The following is a 17,877-nucleotide window of genomic DNA, read 5'->3' on the forward strand; positions in this document are numbered from 1 at the left end:
CACAGTAAACTGAAATTTCCTAGAGGGTTGTTCCAAAACATATTGCTGTGTACAATAGACAGAGTTTCTGGTTCTGAATTTTTTTTTGGTGGAACGTGGGATTGAATTCAGGCCCTTGCGCTTGCCAGGGAAGTGCTTACTCCACTGAGCCATCTCCTCAGCCCAGACAGAGTTTCTGATTCAAGAGGTTTGACATGTTCTCAAGAATTGGCATTTCTTGCAACACTATGATAGAGGTTTAAAGAGTTGTGGGGATGCACAAAAAAAGAAAATACAGTCTTTCCTCTGAGACCAAAGCAACACAGGAGAGATGAGAGTAACCTGGAGGTTGCACCTACCACCATGAGTCTCCTCAGCAAGCCCACAAGTGAGATGACCCCAGAGGAGCTGCAGAGTGGGAGGAGAAGGCATTTAACACAGGTCCACTTTCTGTGCTGACCCTGTCAAGAACAGCACTCATGGGGCTAGGGAGATGGCTCAGTGGAATAAGCGCTTCCCTGGCAAGTGCAAGGGCCTGAGTTCAAACCCCGGTTCCGCAAAAAAAAAAAAAAAAAAATAGCACCCAGGTGCTCATCAACTGCCACAACAAGAAACTCCTAGGCCGGGTGAAGGCCTTTGACAGGCACTGCAACATGGTGCTGGAGAGCATGAAGGCGATGTGGACTGAGGTCCCCAAGAGCGGCAAGGGCAAGAAGTCCAAGCCATTCAACAAGGACCGCTACATCTCCAAGATGTTCCTGTGCGGGGACTCAGTTATTATGGTGCTACAGAACCCCCCATCCCTGGCAAGTAGGGGCTACCTCCCTGCTGTCAGGACCCACTCCTGCCCCTTGAAGACCTGCCCTTCATCACTGCACTGATAATAAAGTGCTATGTGTTTGGTTTTTGTGTGTGTGTGTGTGTGTTTTTTTTAAAGAAAATTAAATCATGGCTGTGGGGGCCTAGAAAGCCTTTGTAGAGAAGTTAAAATTTGAGCTGAGCTTTTAAGGATAAGATTTTATAGAAAAAGGGACAAAGGGTATTCTAAGCAGAAGGAAGAGCCTGAGCCAGGGTGTGAGGAGGAACGTATATATTTGGGGAATATGAAATAGATAATTTCTACAGGTGTTTTAGTTACTTTACTCTAACTGGGACAAAATACCCAACACCCACAACTTTTTAACAAGGAGAAGTTGTTTTGGCTCACAGTTTTTAGACGTTTTAGCCCATAGTTAGCAAGTTGCAAGGCAGAAATGGTACCTTGGAAGGGCCTAAGCCAGGAAGCAGTGAGTGAAGGGAAGAGCTAGGGACATGTTTGAGCCATGCCCCTAGTGACCCACCTTTTCCAAACAGATCCTGCCTCCTAACAGCACATTCAGCTCTAAACTTCTCAATGGATTAATCTATTGATGGTTATAGTGCCCCATGACCCACCTTCCAAAGTCCCACCTCTGAGCACATGAGCCTTTTGGGGGACATTCTAGATCTACAAGATCTAGATTGTGGGGGGACATTCTAAAACAATAACAATAAGTTAATGTTTATATTAGTCATTTCCATTGCTGTTTCAAAATACTGTCCACAGGGTAAAGGAACACAGGTTTACTTGGCTCACAGTTCCAGGGATCCATGATTGGATAGAATGTACCAGTCCAGTCTTGCTTCAAGTTACCCACCTCCAACAAGGCCACACTTTCTAATAGTATATTCAGCTATATGAACTCATCCATATACTAATCCACTAATGAGTATAGTTTCCCTATGATCCAATCACCCTCCAAAAACACACATGAGATGTAGGGGACATTTCAGATCTAAACCAAATAGGGTTAGAGATACCTGAAATGTTCTTTAAGAGAAAACCATGGAAGATTTTAATGAAACCCAGACTTTATTCAGTAGACATGTTTCTAAAATTTGTTTCATTATAAAAGTATATATGGATAGTGTGTTATATAAGTACATGAATCTCACCTCAGATTTACAAATTCAGTCTCCATGGAGGTTAATAAGAATTCCATAGTTTTAACAATCACTCTCGAGTTTTATGACCTGCTCAGTTTGGGAAACACTAATAGGTAATAGATTCATCTCCTAAGTAATCAAAATGAATGGCAAATTGACAGTGTTATAGCCATGCCCCAATTCATGTATTTAAGCTTTATATATTATATATGTTAATTATTTGTAATGCAAAAAAAAACTATATATACTAACAACCACTTAAGCCAAATTGCTGGCTTTTCTTTTTTAAAAAAAATATTATTTATTTATTTAGTTGGTACGGGGTCTTGCTACACAGCTCAGATTCATAGTTGATCCTGAAGTCTCAGCCTGCCCAGGGCTGAGATTACAGGCATGCACCACTGTGCCTGGTTTGGTGGTTGATGCTGTGCACCCAGAGCAACACAGCCTGTGGTACTGGATATCAAACCTGGGTCCTTGCACTTGCCAGGCAGATGCTTAGACCACCAGGATATCTCCCAAGCCACTGGTTTTTCTTTTAATGAAGTGAACAATAATTCTAAATTTTCATATAATGAACCAAACAATGGAACTTTTCAGAAAAATTTCTGGTGGGTTAAAATTTCTCTGAAAAGTTTTCTCAAAATGTTCTTCAGTAAGCTATATTTCTTACCTTGTTGGCAAAATGGCTTTTACCTCAGAGGTGTGTAGTGAGGCCCTAATAAGCCACAGCATTGAAAGGATGGATACATATAGTATGCATTTGTACCAAAAAAGGATAAAAAGATTTTTTAAAACATTTTATAGGTCCATGAGAGAGCCATTTCATTTCAGTTACATTGAGTGACATAAGAACTTGATAGTTCAAATCTTGCTTTTCAACAGGTATATCACCATAGAAAAAGATTTTTTATGTATTTGGTACAGGGTCTGCAAGGTCTACAGGTCTCACTATGTAGATCGAACTTGCAGTGATCCTCCTGTTTTCAGTCTCCCTAGCACTTGGATTACAGATGTGAGCCACCATGCCCAGTCTCAATTGCCGTCTCTGCAATTGAGACGGCACAACACACCCAGGATCAAACCCCAGCCATTGTGCTCTGCCTAGGCAGGCGCTTTAGTCCACTGAGCTATCTGGCCAGCCCCTAGAAAACAAGTTTTAACAGAGACCTCCCTTATATAATGCTTTCTTATGTTTCCAGGCAGATCTACATCCCTAGCTCTTCCTTACCAACACTACAGTATTTGTTGATATGTGATCCCAGTATATGATCTACATTATTATTACCTTAAGTAAAATGAAATTAGAAAATGCATTTCCTGAGTCTGGGAAGATAGCTCAGTAGAATAAGCACTTGCCTGGCAAGCACATTTCAACTCCTGTCTCCATAGTTTAAATTAAGGCCTTACTACTCAAAATCTAATCCAAAAACTAGTAAGATGGGAAACACCTAGAACCCCTTTAAAAGCTCAATGTCTCAGACCTCACTACCCACCTTAGTCAGAATCTGAATTTTAACAAGGTTCCCAGGTGATTGTGCATATTCAAGAATCACAAACAGTCTTCAGGTGTAAAGAAAAACAGGTGATATCAGAATTTTTAAGAGAATCTATTCCAGAACACAAGTAGAAGAAGAATGATGATTACTCAGCTTTCTGCACATGTATTTCCTACATAAAATATGTAATAATATAGCTCCTGTTTAATTGCTTTTTGGTATAGATTGTTTTCTTCACCAAACCATATAAATTATCTTCATAATCCTCATATATCAACTAGGTGTTTTTTATGTGGCTTGAGAAATATGTAGGTACTGTATAAGTTTTGTGTTAATAAACTTAATAAAAGAAGATAATTCAAAGAATAATCTTTGTTTCAGTTTGGAGACCTTTCCCTAAATTAACATATGCCTTAAAAATTCTACACGCTTCAGCAAAACAGAAACCAATGAACAAAACTCTTCCAGGATTCTATTCTGAAAGATGGATAAAAATGAGCACAAGCCTTCAAATACAAACATACACATTTGTATCTATGGTACTTACAGGGGCTGGTGAGATGGCTCAGTGGTCTAAAGCACCTACTTAGAACAAGCTTAGCAAGAAAGCACAGGGACCGCGGTTCAATCCCCCAGCACCACATGCCAGCCAGCCCCGCCCCCTGGTGGGCTGAGCTGGCCACACATGCACACACACACACACACATAAATAAAAAAATAAATAAATAAAATAAAAAATATGGTACTTACAAAATTTTTAGTTACCAAAGAAATTATAATTAAGCATTGACATTTTACCTGAAGTACCTCTTTATGATAGAAGATACCTTCTCCTGTTTACAAGCTACATATATAATAATAGTCACTAGTTTTTTAGTTTTTATATTAATCAGTTTGGAAACTTTTTTTTTTTTTTTCGGAACCAGGGATTGAACTCAGGCCCTTGTGCTTGCCAGAGAAGTGCTTATTCCACTGAGCCATCTCCCCGGCCCCTGGAAACATATTTCTTAACTTATATTCTTTATTATTATCTAAAGAGAATACAAAATAGTAAAACAACAATAATAAAATGAGAAACAATACAGAGCTTCACTAAACAAAATAGGAATTCGACAATGGTTGCTGTGTTGCGTAATGTTATCTTCAAGTTATTTGTTCAGATTACCAGATATAAGCATGCAAAATTGATTTAAAAAGAAAGAAAAAATATTATAGCCCAAAAAAGGACAAGAAAAAAAAGTTAAGCATCAACTGCTCCCTTCTGTAAACCCACAGAAATCAGTAGTACAATTATCTAAGCCTTCCTTGCATATATATTTGCAAAATATTCCAACCTCCCCCATTCTTTTCCTCATTCCAGGGAAACAGAAACATTTTATCAATTGGAAATTAAAACACCACCTTTTCTACTCCAGCCTGTGCTAAGGATTGATCATCTACCACTGAACTACAGATATTTCCAACCCAAATGCTCTTTTTTTTTCTTTTTTGATACAAGGTCTCACTACACAGTTCAGAGTCATAGTGTTCTCCTGTCTCAGTCTCCCTATTGCTGGGATTACAGGTGTGTTCCACCACACTAGTTCCCGGGGCCAGCACAGCATGGCATGTGGTACTGGGATTGAAACTCAGAACCTTGCACTTGCCAGGCAGGGGCTTATGCTGCCAAGTTATCTCGCCAGCCCCCAAATGCTTTTAAATTACTTTTAAAAGCAAAAATAATTGTATTCCAATTTTTAAAATGATTGACTTACAATGAAATTTATTAAAATTATTTTTATCCTTTCTGCTATTAATCTAATTTTTTAAAACAAAAGAAATACAAGAATAAAACAATGATAGAAACTTAGAGTCTAGTCAAAACTTAAATTCACTTAGGGGAAAACTGACCCTCAAAAACATTAAATTATTTGACAATACTTTCTTGGCAAATAATTGGTTGAACCCAAACTGAAACCCAGGTTGGTATCAAACTTTTGTACTTCAGTTTCTAATATTAAGTGTTACATTTCAGTGCTCATCTTTATAAATATTTATCTTTTGATCCTATATGTAGAATATACTTCATTCTCTCACTTCTTTAATGTGTTAAGGGATTATTTTCTAGCTGAGAACAATATAGTACAATTTTGAACACAATGTTACCCACACTTGTTGCTGCATTTACAGTTTTGAAATACTATTTTAAGCAAACTCTAGAATACAGCATATATAGATTAGGATGACCTAACTATGTATTATTGTTTGAAAACAGTCAAATATATTACTGTTCTTTAATTAAATAAATAGTGATTAAACAGCTAACATGCCCCTCAGCTTACAAGGCTGTTTGGGGAAAATGTGGTGTATAAGAACCAGCTGCCAATGGAGAAAGTTGCTGAAACACTGAGTAAAAAAGTAAACAAGTCCAGAATTGCAGAGTGCAATTTATCACAGACCTACAGACAGAAATATGTCTTGGGTGGTAACAAGGCATGAGGATCTCCACACCCCATGGCAGAAGAGTCTATGCTAAATGAGAAAAGGGTGGACCTTGCCAACTGGAATGCACCTGGACTTTCTCAAAAACTATGAACATTTCAAACATTAGTTCAGAAACAGTCCCTGCTCAAGTGAATAGCTTAACAACTTTGTTTATCCTGTAGGATTTGGAGTGCCAAGGTGACTTGATAGAAAAAATGATGTTTATAATCAAAGTAGCTATAGTCATGTCAGTCTGGATCCCCTCAACGTTCTAAAAAGATGAACAACCAGGCCATATTTCAAGGTGCCCATAGATGATCCATGTGACAATGAGTCAGGTGTAATAAAAGAATATAGGCCTTTGAAGTTCATAAAAACTGTAAAAATTAATATTACTACCATCAAATGTCTTTGATATCAAGGTTTTCTTAGATTCTATTTAAGGGTTGTTATGCCTCTACTCTAAGGAAGTGCCATGCAAGCGATGTCAAATTTTACAAAAAAGTAAAACTATATGTTCTTTTAGATAATGGATTATGGGTTGGCAAGACATCTCAGTGGACTAAGTGCCTGCGTAGGCAATTGCAGGGACTGGGGTTCGATTCCCAGCACCACAAGCCACACCAGCCCCACTCCTGGGCCTGCGGAGCCAGCCCCACCCCTGGGCCCGCTGAGCCAGCCACCAAGTCTGGGTGTGGTGGTGCACTCCAGCGCTGGGGAGGCTGAAAACAGGAGGATCACTACGAATCTGAGCTGCATAGTGAGACCCTGTATCAAATACATAAAATTAAAAGAAAAATAGGTAATGGATTATAAAAATGACAGAAATTGAAGAATGGAATGAATTTAATGGAGAATAAGTGGCTATGGAAGAAGTAAAAGAGGCAAGGAAAGGGACCAAAAACAGGGAGGAATCCTCACCCAGAAGGCTGATGATGGGCCTGTTTTAGTTACTTTCTTGTTGTTGAGATAAAATACCCAACATCTAAGTTAAAGGAAGAAAGGTCTATGTAGCTCACATTTGGTAGAGGTTTCAGTCCATAGATGGCTGGCTCGAAGGCAGGGTAGCATGGCAACAGCAGATGAGAAACAGTTCATGATGGCCAAAAGGTAGCGAAGCAAGCGAGGGATCATAGCAGCTTTTTTCTGCCTCTTTTATACTCTAGGTGACCGTGCCAAACCAATCGGTGCACTGATTTAGTAATTGTACACCCTTAATCCCAGCATCACACATTCTAGATGCAGCCACCTCTGAAAAAGCCCCACTGTCTCAGTTCCTCTTCTCTCATTGCTGGGACAAATACCTATCACTCAAAATGAAGGAAGGAGAGGTTTATTGAACTCAGAGTTAATGGAGGGTTCAGTCCATATTCAGCTGGCTCTAAGGCAGAGTGGCACATGGCAGAGAACAACCTTTCATGGCGACGGCAAAGAGCAGAGAGCAAAGGGAGAAGCAGCAGCAACCATGGCCACAGAGAGAAGTCTGTCTCCCTTAAATTGCATTCAGGCTATCCACCCCAGGCTGGGACTAGTACTCACACCCATAATCCCAGCAGCACTCTCATCCATAATCCCAGTGGATCATGAGTTAATCACAAACTCTAGAAGTCTGTCCCGTGATTACATGAGGCTTTGTAGGGGACAAATACACACAAACCATAGCACCCATGTATGATCTTTTACTGGGACATCTAAATGCAAGGCATATAAACACAGAGCAAATGTAATCAATATTTACAGTTTGAGCTAAAAGGATAAAATCCTTTTAGCACTTTTTAACCAAAGGAAAATATTTTAGGTTGAAAAACTACTCATTTGGAAAGTAAGTACTTATGTGTATTTAAAATGCAGTTTTAGGGGCCTGGGAGATAGCTCAGTGGAATAAGCACTTCCCTGGCAAGCTCAAGGGCCTGAGTTCAATCCCTGGTTCTGCCACAAAAAAAAAAAAAAAAAATGCAGTTTTACAGTAGAGCACATTACTCAGGAACTTAAAGAAATATTCTCAGAACAGCATCTCAAAGCTCTTAAATGCTTATCTTTGGTACCCTCAGTCATGGGACAGCTCAAATTCAACACATCAGAAGAACATCATGCTGACATGTATAGAAGTGACTTACCCAATCCTGACACGCTCTCAGCTGAGCTTCATTGCTGGAGAATCAAATGGAAACACAGAGGGAAAGATATAGAGCTTCCATCTACTGTTTATGAAGCCCTCCACTTTCCTGGCATCAAGTTTTTTCCTAATGTGTATGCCTTGCTGAAAGTCTTGTGTATTCTTCCTGTGATGAAAGTCGAAAACAAACACTATAAAAATGGACGAAAGCGTCTGAAAGCATATTTGAGGAATACTTTGACAAACCAAAGGTCAAGTAACTTGGCTTTGCTTAACATAAATTTTGATATAAAACATGATCTGGATTTAATGGTGGATACATATATCAAACTATATACAACTAAATCAGAGCTTCCTACAGTTAATTTTAAAATAAGCTTTCTCATATATTTGCTTTTTGTAAGAAAACCCATAAGGAGTGTGTAGGCTGCCTAATCACTGAACATGGTAGACCATATGCCTGTCATGTAATATATCAGCCATTTGATAATCTATATTTAAGTGGCTGCTCTCATGCTTCTGAGATCTGTTTTCCAGAAGATAGCATTGGGAGTGCCATACTTCACTTGGCATGACCCCTGCTGGTGGCACTCTGAAATTGTTTTAAGTCATTTTAGACAGCACACTTACTGTCACTGTGGATCCCTTGTCAGATATTGAGGTGTCAGTTTTTGGTTGGTTTTTTTTTTTAAATTTTATTTATTTATTTATTTATTTATTTTTGTGTGTGTGGCCAGCTCAGCCCACCAGGGGGCGGCGCTGGCTGGCATGTGGTGGTGGGGGATTGAATCACGGTCCCTGTGCTTTGCTAAGCTTGTTCTAAGTAGGTGCTTTAGACCACTGAGCCATCTTACCAGCCCAAGGTGTCAGTTTTCAGAAAAATGGATTTTGAGGTGATGTGGGGAAAGAAGTGCATTTTATAAAATGTTACAGTGAACCCCATCATTGACCAATGATTAGTAGTTTTAAGTGTGTTATTAAAAATCTGTAATGGACACTAAGGGAATTACTAGAGAACAGTTTGTGAGCTCACCAGATTTCAGTGTAGATTTTGTTTTTATGAAATGAACTTAAAAGAAGAGGTTATAGTTAAAGTTTGAATGGAAAAGCTTGCCACTGTACTTCACATCTGGTTGTTGCTGTTTACATTCCTTTGTCGAGCCTACATCTTTTTAAGCTTCTTAGCAGGTAAATGTTGAACATTTCTGCTTCATGGTCCATATGGAATTAGAAGTCATCATACAGGCAACTGAATTGTTTGTTTTCTTCTGTCTTTTTCCATGACTCTATCTACCACCTCATCTTGATTTATAAATAAAACCTGGAAAACCTACAAAATGAATGTTCTATGGTTTATCTAGAAATAGTACAGAAAATATTGCTGTTACTTTTGGTGAAGAAAATTTTTTATAGTTTATTTCAATCTAAATAAAATGTGAATTTTGTTTAAAAAATAAAATGCAGTTTTAAGATGGGATGGGAAAACAAACCTTTCTTCCCACTTGGATGTATTTTGCTGTATTAGTCAATATTGGCTTTTGTTCATTTTTTCTTGTTGCATTCTTTGTTGAGGCAGCTAGCCTGTGAAGTAGACATGCCTCAACCAAGAGTTGTCAAATACTTTTAAATTTCAAAAGCCAGGACCCATGGGGCTGGTGAGATGGCTCAGTGGTCTAAAGCACCTACTTAGAACAAGCTAAGCTAAGCAAAGCACAGGGACGGCAGTTCAATCTCCCAGCACCACATGCCAGCCAGCCCCGCCCCCTGGTGGGCTGAGCTGGCCACACACACACACACACACACACACACACACACACGTAAATAAATAAAAGCCAGGATCCAGATTTGAGATGAAAGTGTTCAAAAATACCTGATGGGTCAAGGACAGTTTTTCTTTAAAACTAAAGATTCTTGGGGCTAGAGAGGTGGCTCAGTGGTCTAAAGCACCTACTTGGAACAAGTTTGGCAAAGCACAGGGACTACGGTTCGATCCCCCAGCACCACATGCCAGCCAGCCCCACCCCCTGGTGGACTGAGCTGGCCACACACACACACACACACACACACACACACTAAATAAATGTAAAATAATAATAATAATAACAATAAACTAAAGATTCTCTAGGCTTGTGAAAAAGGAGAGAAATCAGAGTTAAAAGTACCAAACACATGGTAAAAAAGAAAGAAAGAAAGAAAGAAGAGAGAAAGAAAGAAAGAGAAAGAAAGAGCGAGAAAGATAATGGGTACCTAAGAAAGGACCTGTGTTGAATCTTCTCTTGGATTTACTAGGGTAGGTGATAGGTTTAAGATATAATAGAATGTTCCCTTCTCCATAATTTTGAAGATCCAGGAACAGAAGGACTATTGCTTTTTCAGTTTAATATGAAAAGATGGCAAACCCCAGGGTTCACCCTGTGCTAATGACCTAGAAAGAACGTAAGAGGCTGAGTATGTACATTAGACTTAAAAAGAGGACTGAAGTAGCTTCAGAGAGTACCTTTGTGCCTTAGCGTAGGAGCAGCAGAATCATTTGTCATGAGCTAGAAGCTATGGCCATTTACTGTCCCATTCATGTTCTCACTGTCCCTAAACACAGAGAAGCTAGTGTCCAACACAGATGTAAACTTTGGGAGGCTGACAGCCAGGTATAGAATGTGTGCCTCAGCCTATAGTGGCATAGCCAGATGATAGCAAATAAAACAGTTGACAACCCTCCTATGATATACATGTAATTCCGGTTAAGGGCCATTTTAGGTCATAATCACAAAGATGCAAGCTTGAATGCTACAATCCCACATGTTGAAATCCAAAAGGTCAAAATCTCTAAATTCTAAAATCCAGAAAGATCAACATCCCAAAAATTTAAGTCTAAAAATTTGAAATTATTTTAGTCATTTATTTACATTTTAATAGGGATATATTTGAGAAACATTAAAGTATGATACAACAATTCAGAGGCAACTATATGTAATAAAATAGACAATAAGCACCCAGGCCAGGCATGTGTGTGGAATTTCCTCCATCAGACAGGCTCGGTGTGGAATGCTGCAGTAGAACTCCCTGCAGAGAGGCTAGAGGCAAGACCCACCCAGCTGATCCAGGAGCAGAACATCTTGCCAGAGTGGCACAGCGGGTTCACCTCCAAGGGCAGCAGTAGAAAGAAGTGGAGCACAGCAGCCAGACCCAAACCACACACACCCACCTGGATGAATTTGAATTTGGTAGATCCAGACCTCGTGCTTAGGTAATAACTCTATCATAGCTCTACACGAAAGGTCAGAAGACAGTGCTATACAAAATGACAAAGAGAAGGAGCAAAATGGATTTTCAGGCTCCCAGCCCAGTCAGAACAAATGCAGCAGATAATAGCACTGAAGAAATTGGAAATCATACACCTGATATCTCTGAAATAATAGCGTCTGAAGCAAAGAAACAACTGTAGAAAGGTATAGAGGAAATCATATCAGAAATAATTTCTGAAGTAAAAAAAGAAATGATAACTATAATGAAAGAAGTACTAAGTGCTTCTAAAGAAGACACTGATAAAAAAATAGAGGAGAATATAAAGATGATGGAATCCTTGAATGAGCAATATAGGAAAGAAACAGAACTCATGAAGCAGATTCCAAGAAATATACAGGAAATTAAAACCTCAATCACAAGCTGGCAAAGCCATTTAAATGAAAGTGAAATAAACTTTCAGATCTTGAAGATACCATTGCAGCTAGTGAAAAGGTAAGAAAAGAGCTCTTAAAAAGAACTAGGACAGGGCTGGGGAGAGAGCTCAGTTGAATAAGCACTTGCCTGGCAAAAACAACTAAGATGCAGCAAAAAATAATTCAACATCTACAAGATGATGCAGAGATGAATAATGTAAGACTAATAGGCATCAGTGAGAAAGGAGTCAATGCAAATGATATAAAAAGAATATGGACAGAAGTAATAGCAGAAAACTCCCCAAATAAGGAGAAACAATCTGACATTCAGGTAACTGAAGCAAGCATACAGAACTCCAAATAACATCAACCCAATGAAAACCACACTCAGACATATAATAATCAAGATCCCAAAAATTCAGCACAGGAACAGTGTACTAAAAGCCACTAGAGAAAAGAAATAGATCACATTTAAAGGAAAACCCATCAGAATAATGGCAAATTTCTCTTCACAAACCATCAAGTCAAGAAGAGCATGGATCAATGAAGAAGAGAATACATCTGTTTTCAATGTTAGCCTAAAAACCAGTGCAAAACTTGGCAAATATTAAAAATTTCAAAATGTGTAGTATACAAATAAATTGCAATGTGAATAAAAAAAAAAAAAAAAAAGAAGAGCATGGAGCAAAGTACTACAAGTCTTGCAAGGAAACAAATTCCAACCCAGACTGATATACCCTGCAAAACTCTCTTTCAATGGAGAAGTGAAATACTTTCATGACAAAGAACAACTAAAGAATTTCATGATGACAAAGCCAACCCTCCACAGACTACTAAAATATATTCTAGAGAGAGATCAAAATGACTACAGCTATATGAATAAGAATGGAAAGAACCTACCAAATAAGGCAAACAAACACAGGAGGAAAACAGGTATACAACAGCAGGTAAATAACATGCCAAAGTTACATTTTAGTTACATAGGTCTTGCTTTAACTTGGTTTTAACCATCCAGCAGAAAAATATAACCATGAGGTTTAAAAAGTAATGCATATTAATATGCTGAGCTGTAAAAGGCTCAAGTTAACAACTTCTGACAATTGCCAATTTTGCTAATAACCCACTACTATTATGGACTATTGGACTATATTGGGTTTTTTTTCTGAACTCAATATTTGAACTAGCATCAAGTATGAAAAAGTCCTTTAAAGACTTCTCCAAATACAGTTTCTCTAACAACAATGGAACACCTGTCTCTAAAAAACAAAACAAAAAAGGGGGATAGAAATGAAGGACCACTTTGTAGTGAAAAACATATATATGTATATACAAAATAGGATAGATATACAGCTACTTTCTCTTAGTTCAATGAGAAGAAAGATTTGTATTAATAGTGCTTAGACAATAGATCACCTTGTACACTGCCATAACTATTATGAAGACAATATGCAATGTATTAATTATTGTAACTGTCCTACTAACCTGTTTTGAAATTGTCTCATTGCTATTTCTTTCTCATTAAAATTAATAAAAAAATAAGTCAGTATATCTGCATTATAGCCATCAGTGTAAATGGTCTCAATTCACCAATTACAAGAAATAGACTGGCAGAATGGATTAGGAAGCAAAATCCAACAATATACTATACAAGACTTCATCTATCAATTGATTGGTTTATCATCAAAGTTTTGATGAGCTGGTGATTTTAATAGTTCTATGATTTGTGCTTCAGGAACACAATTGTTCTCCTGAATCATAAATAATGCTATGTCCTGGCTTTATGTCTTATTGACTTAGAAATAAATTTTCTGCAAGATTAGAATTGAGCCTTTTGGGGCCGGGGAGATGGCTCAGTGGAATAAGCGCTTCCCTGGCAAGTGCAAGGGCCTGAGTTCAATCCCCGGTTCTGCCAAAAAAAAAAAAAAAAAAAAAGAATTGAGCCTTTTGGCTCTCTGAGCAGCACCATGGCAGTAGGCAAGAACAAGCGCCTTATGAAAGGCGGCAAAAAAAGAACCAAGAAGAAAGTGGTTGATTCATTTTCTAAAAAAGACTGGTATGATGTAAAAGTGCCAGCTATGTTCAATATAAGAAATATTGGAAAAACACTCGTCGCCAGAACCCAAGGAACCAAAATTGCATCTGATGAGCTCAAAGGTCATGTGTTTGAAGTGAGCCTTGCTGACTTGCAGAATGATGAAGTTGTCTTTAGAAAATTCAAGCTAAGGGGCCGGGGAGATGGCTCAGTGGAATAAGTGCTTCCCTGGCAAGTGCAAGGGCCTGAGTTCAATCCCTGGTTCCACCAAAAAAAACCCAAACCCCCCCCCAAAAAAAAAACTTTGTCTTGGGGCTGGAGAGATGGCTCAGTGAGCTAAGCTAAGCAAAGCACAGGGACCGCCGTTCAATCCCCCAGCACCACATGCCAGTCAGCCCCGCCCCCTGGTGGGCTGAGCTGGCCACACACACACACAATAAATAAATGTAATAAATAAAAATAAATAAATAATTTTTAAAAAAAAAAGAAAATTCAAGCTAATTACTGAAGATGTTCAGGGACTGCCTGCCTAACTTCCATGGCATGGACCTCACCCGGGACAAAATGTGTTCCATGGTCAAAAAATGGCAGACCATGATCAAATTTCATGTTGATGTCAAGACTACCAATGGGGGGGCTGGTGAGATGGCTCAGTGGTCTAAAGCACCTACTTAGAACAAGCTTAGCGAAAGCACAAGGACCACGGTTCAATCCCCCAACACCACATGCCAGCCAGCCCCGCCCCCTGCTGGGCTGAGCTGGCCACACACACGTGCACACACATACACATAAATAAATAAAAATTTAAAAAAAAAAAGACTACCGATGGTTATTTGCTTCGACTGTTCTGTGTTGGCTTTACTAAAAAACGCAACAATCAGATCCGGAAGACCTCTTACGCTCAGCACCAACAGGTCTACCAGATCCAGAAGACAATGATGGAAATCATGACCCGGGAGGTGCAGACAAATGACTTCAAGGAAGTGGTCAATAAACTGATTCCAGACAGTATTGGGAAAGACATAGAAAAGGCTTGCCAATCTATCTACCCTCTTCATGATGTCTTCGTCAGAAAAGTAAAAATGCTGAAAAAGCCCAAGTGTGAATTGGGAAAACTCATGGAGCTTCATGGTGAAGGTAGCAGCTCTGGAAAGGCTGCTGGAGATGAGACTGGAGCTAAAGCTGAACGAGCTGATGGATATGAACCACCAGTGCAAGAGTCCGTTTAAGATCCAGATTTTTAAGTGATAAAGTCCTATTTGTGATGAAAAAAAAAAGATTAGAATTCAGTGTAGATGCTGTCAAAGTCCTTATCAATTTGAATGTGGGGCAATTAGAGAAATCATGTACTAAAAAAAAAGGTTTTCTATGCTATATATCTTAGTTTTTGAATAAAATAAACGTGTGTACCTTGTTAAAAAATAAAGTAAAATAGACAATAATAACATGTAGTGTTGCAAGCATAAACATTCAAGTACACTAAAGACAGCTATGTCGGTGTAAAGGGTATGAGCAAATGAGCTATATTCATTAAGAAATTGGTCAGGGCCAGGGAAATGGCTCAGTGGAATAAGTGCTTCCCTGGCAAGTGCAAGGGTCTGAGTTCAATCCCCGTTTCCGCCAAAAAAATAAAAAAGAAGAAATTGGTCAGAACAGTGAAATGTATAAACTCATATTGCAATGGCAAGAAAAAACACTGAAACAACACGCTAGATTTGGAGGCAGATTTATTTTAGGGCAATGGACACCAATCAGGGTCATCCCCAAAATATAAGGCCCTTCAGGGAGGGAAGCTTTTGAGGGGCCTGCAAGGGGAAGTACAAAAGCAGACTACTTAGGGCCAGGGAGATAGTTCAGCAGTCTAAGCACTTACCTGGCAAGCACAGGGACCAGAGTTTGACCCTGCCACCATGTGCCCGCGGGCCCCATCCCAGATGCACCAAGCCAGCCACTGAAACCTGGTATGGTGGTGCACACCTGTAATCCTAGCGCTGGGGAGGCTGAAATAAGAGGATCATTATGAGTCCAACCTGCATAGCGAGACCCTGTACCAAATATATAATTAAAAAAAAAAAAAAGCAGGACACTTTGCTGTCTTTGATTGATTCATCATTATGACAAACTATGCATCACAGTGACCAGCCAAAGCAACAGGAACTGTACCAGAACTGTTACCTGGGCAACTAACAAACAAGTATCCTGGCAGTGTGTTGTGGGGGATCGTTTTCTGCTACACTATTACTATGGTTGGTAATTATGTATACCCAGCTTTATAGCCAATCATGTGAAATTCCATGACCGACTGGCAAAGTCTTTTGATAAAATTGAGCAAAACTGTCATGAGTCTAACACCACTTATGTAGACATCCAAAGAGTCAGTATGTGGAGAAATTTTATATTTTACAAATGCAGGTGTATAAAAAGAACACCTTTTCTTTTCCTGAGAAAGCTTTGACATCTTTACATACATAACACTTATATACACAAAGTCAGCATTGTGATAGTGTACTTTTTTAGAGTCAAATATGCAAAAAAAAAAGAAATGAATTAGAATTTTTTAAATGTTTTCACAATTTATACCTACAGTATTGGAAATGATGCAAAAATGAAAGCACAGCAAGTTGTAAAAAATAATGTTGATGATTTAAAATGGTAGGAGGCAGATGCAAACCCAGCTATCTGGTAGGCTCAGGCAGAAGGACCCCAAGTTCATGACCAACTGAGCAATTTAAGGGCTTAGTAAGAACTTGTCTCATGGGCTGGTGAGATGGCTCAGTGGTCTAAAGCACCTACCTAGAACAAGCTAAGCTAAAGCACAGAGACCGTGGTTCAATTCCCCAGCACCACATGCCAGCCAGCCCCGCCCCCTGGTGGGCTGAGCTGGCCACACACACATAAATAAATAAAATTTAAAAAAATAAATAAAAATATTTTTTTTAAAAAAAGAACTTGTCTCAAAATAAAAAAGAGAAAAGGGGCTGGAAGGGGCTGGCTGGGCTCAGAGCAAAGGCCTGGGTTCAATCTCAAGTAATAAAACACACACACACACACACACACACACACACACATATAATACACACACCGCATAAACTCATAAAGTAGAGGAAAATTTTAAAAAGGAAAAGGAAAGAAAATGAACCAAAAAAAAAAAAAGTCTTAAAAGACAGGGCTGGGGAGATGGCTCAGTAGAATAAGCACTTGCCTGGCAAGCAGAAGGGCCTAAGTTCAATCCCCAGTTCCACCAAAAAACAAAACAAAAAAAAATCTTAAAAGAAAATTTAATATATAAGAAAATGTATTGTCAGGACAGATGACAGTTGTATAGAGTACATGTTTAAGAGCTGCTTCAATAATCAACTATATTTTGAAGTATTGCGTTACAGTGAATGGCTCCTTTTTCTTTGAGGGCAAGGCTCCCCTCAAAGACTACACTTGCGTTCACTTCCTACATGGCACTGCTCTTTTTCAACTCTTTAGTGATTCAGTGTACACCAACACGAGCATTCCCTATTCAGTGCCATGCTTCTGTGTTGTTTTGGATATGCAAAACTCCATCTCATATGCAGTCACACACAGACCATAAATCTGGCAGAAACTATACTGGTGATGGAACAGCAACACCACTTCAGGCAAATGCAGCTTTTTCCAGGGAGAAGAAATGATGGTAAAATATATGCTCAGACAAAAAAAGAGGGGGAGGCTTGTGGGTTAGCTCAGTTGTTTAAGCGCCTGCTGGGGCAAACCCAGTCAGGAGCAATGGACCGTGGGTTCAATCCCCAGCTCTCCATGCCTTACCCAACATGCATGCCCTTAAGGCAGCTTGAGCCAGCTCCCCCAAAAGAAATCATTCTCAACTTTTGGGGCTGGCAAGATAGCTCAGAAGTCGAAAGTGCCTACTTAGGAAAGTTTAGGCAGGTGCAGGGGACCGAGGTTCAATCCCAGGCATCACATGATGTGCCAGCCCTGCCCTCAGGGTGGGCTGAACTGGCCAAAAAGAAAGAAAAAAAAAAAGACAGGATCTCCCTATGGCGTTCAGGTCAGCCTTAAACTCACTATGTAGCCCTGTTGGCCTTGAACTTTTGGCAATATTCCCACCTCAGCCAGAGTGCTGGGATTATAGGTGCATGATACTACACATAGCTGCAAATGCTATATATTTAAACTAAT

The 17,877-nt window shown here is 39.2% G+C and overlaps 1 pseudogene; it reads left to right on the plus strand.

Moving 5' to 3' along the window:
* Positions 1–342: 342 nt before the first annotated feature.
* LOC101591676 overlaps positions 343–17,877 on the plus strand; it is a 41,149-nt pseudogene continuing 23,614 nt past the window's right edge.

This window comes from Octodon degus, unplaced genomic scaffold (assembly GCF_000260255.1).
Source record: "Octodon degus isolate 3935 unplaced genomic scaffold, OctDeg1.0 scaffold00074, whole genome shotgun sequence".
NCBI classification, from domain to species: Eukaryota; Metazoa; Chordata; class Mammalia; order Rodentia; family Octodontidae; genus Octodon; species Octodon degus.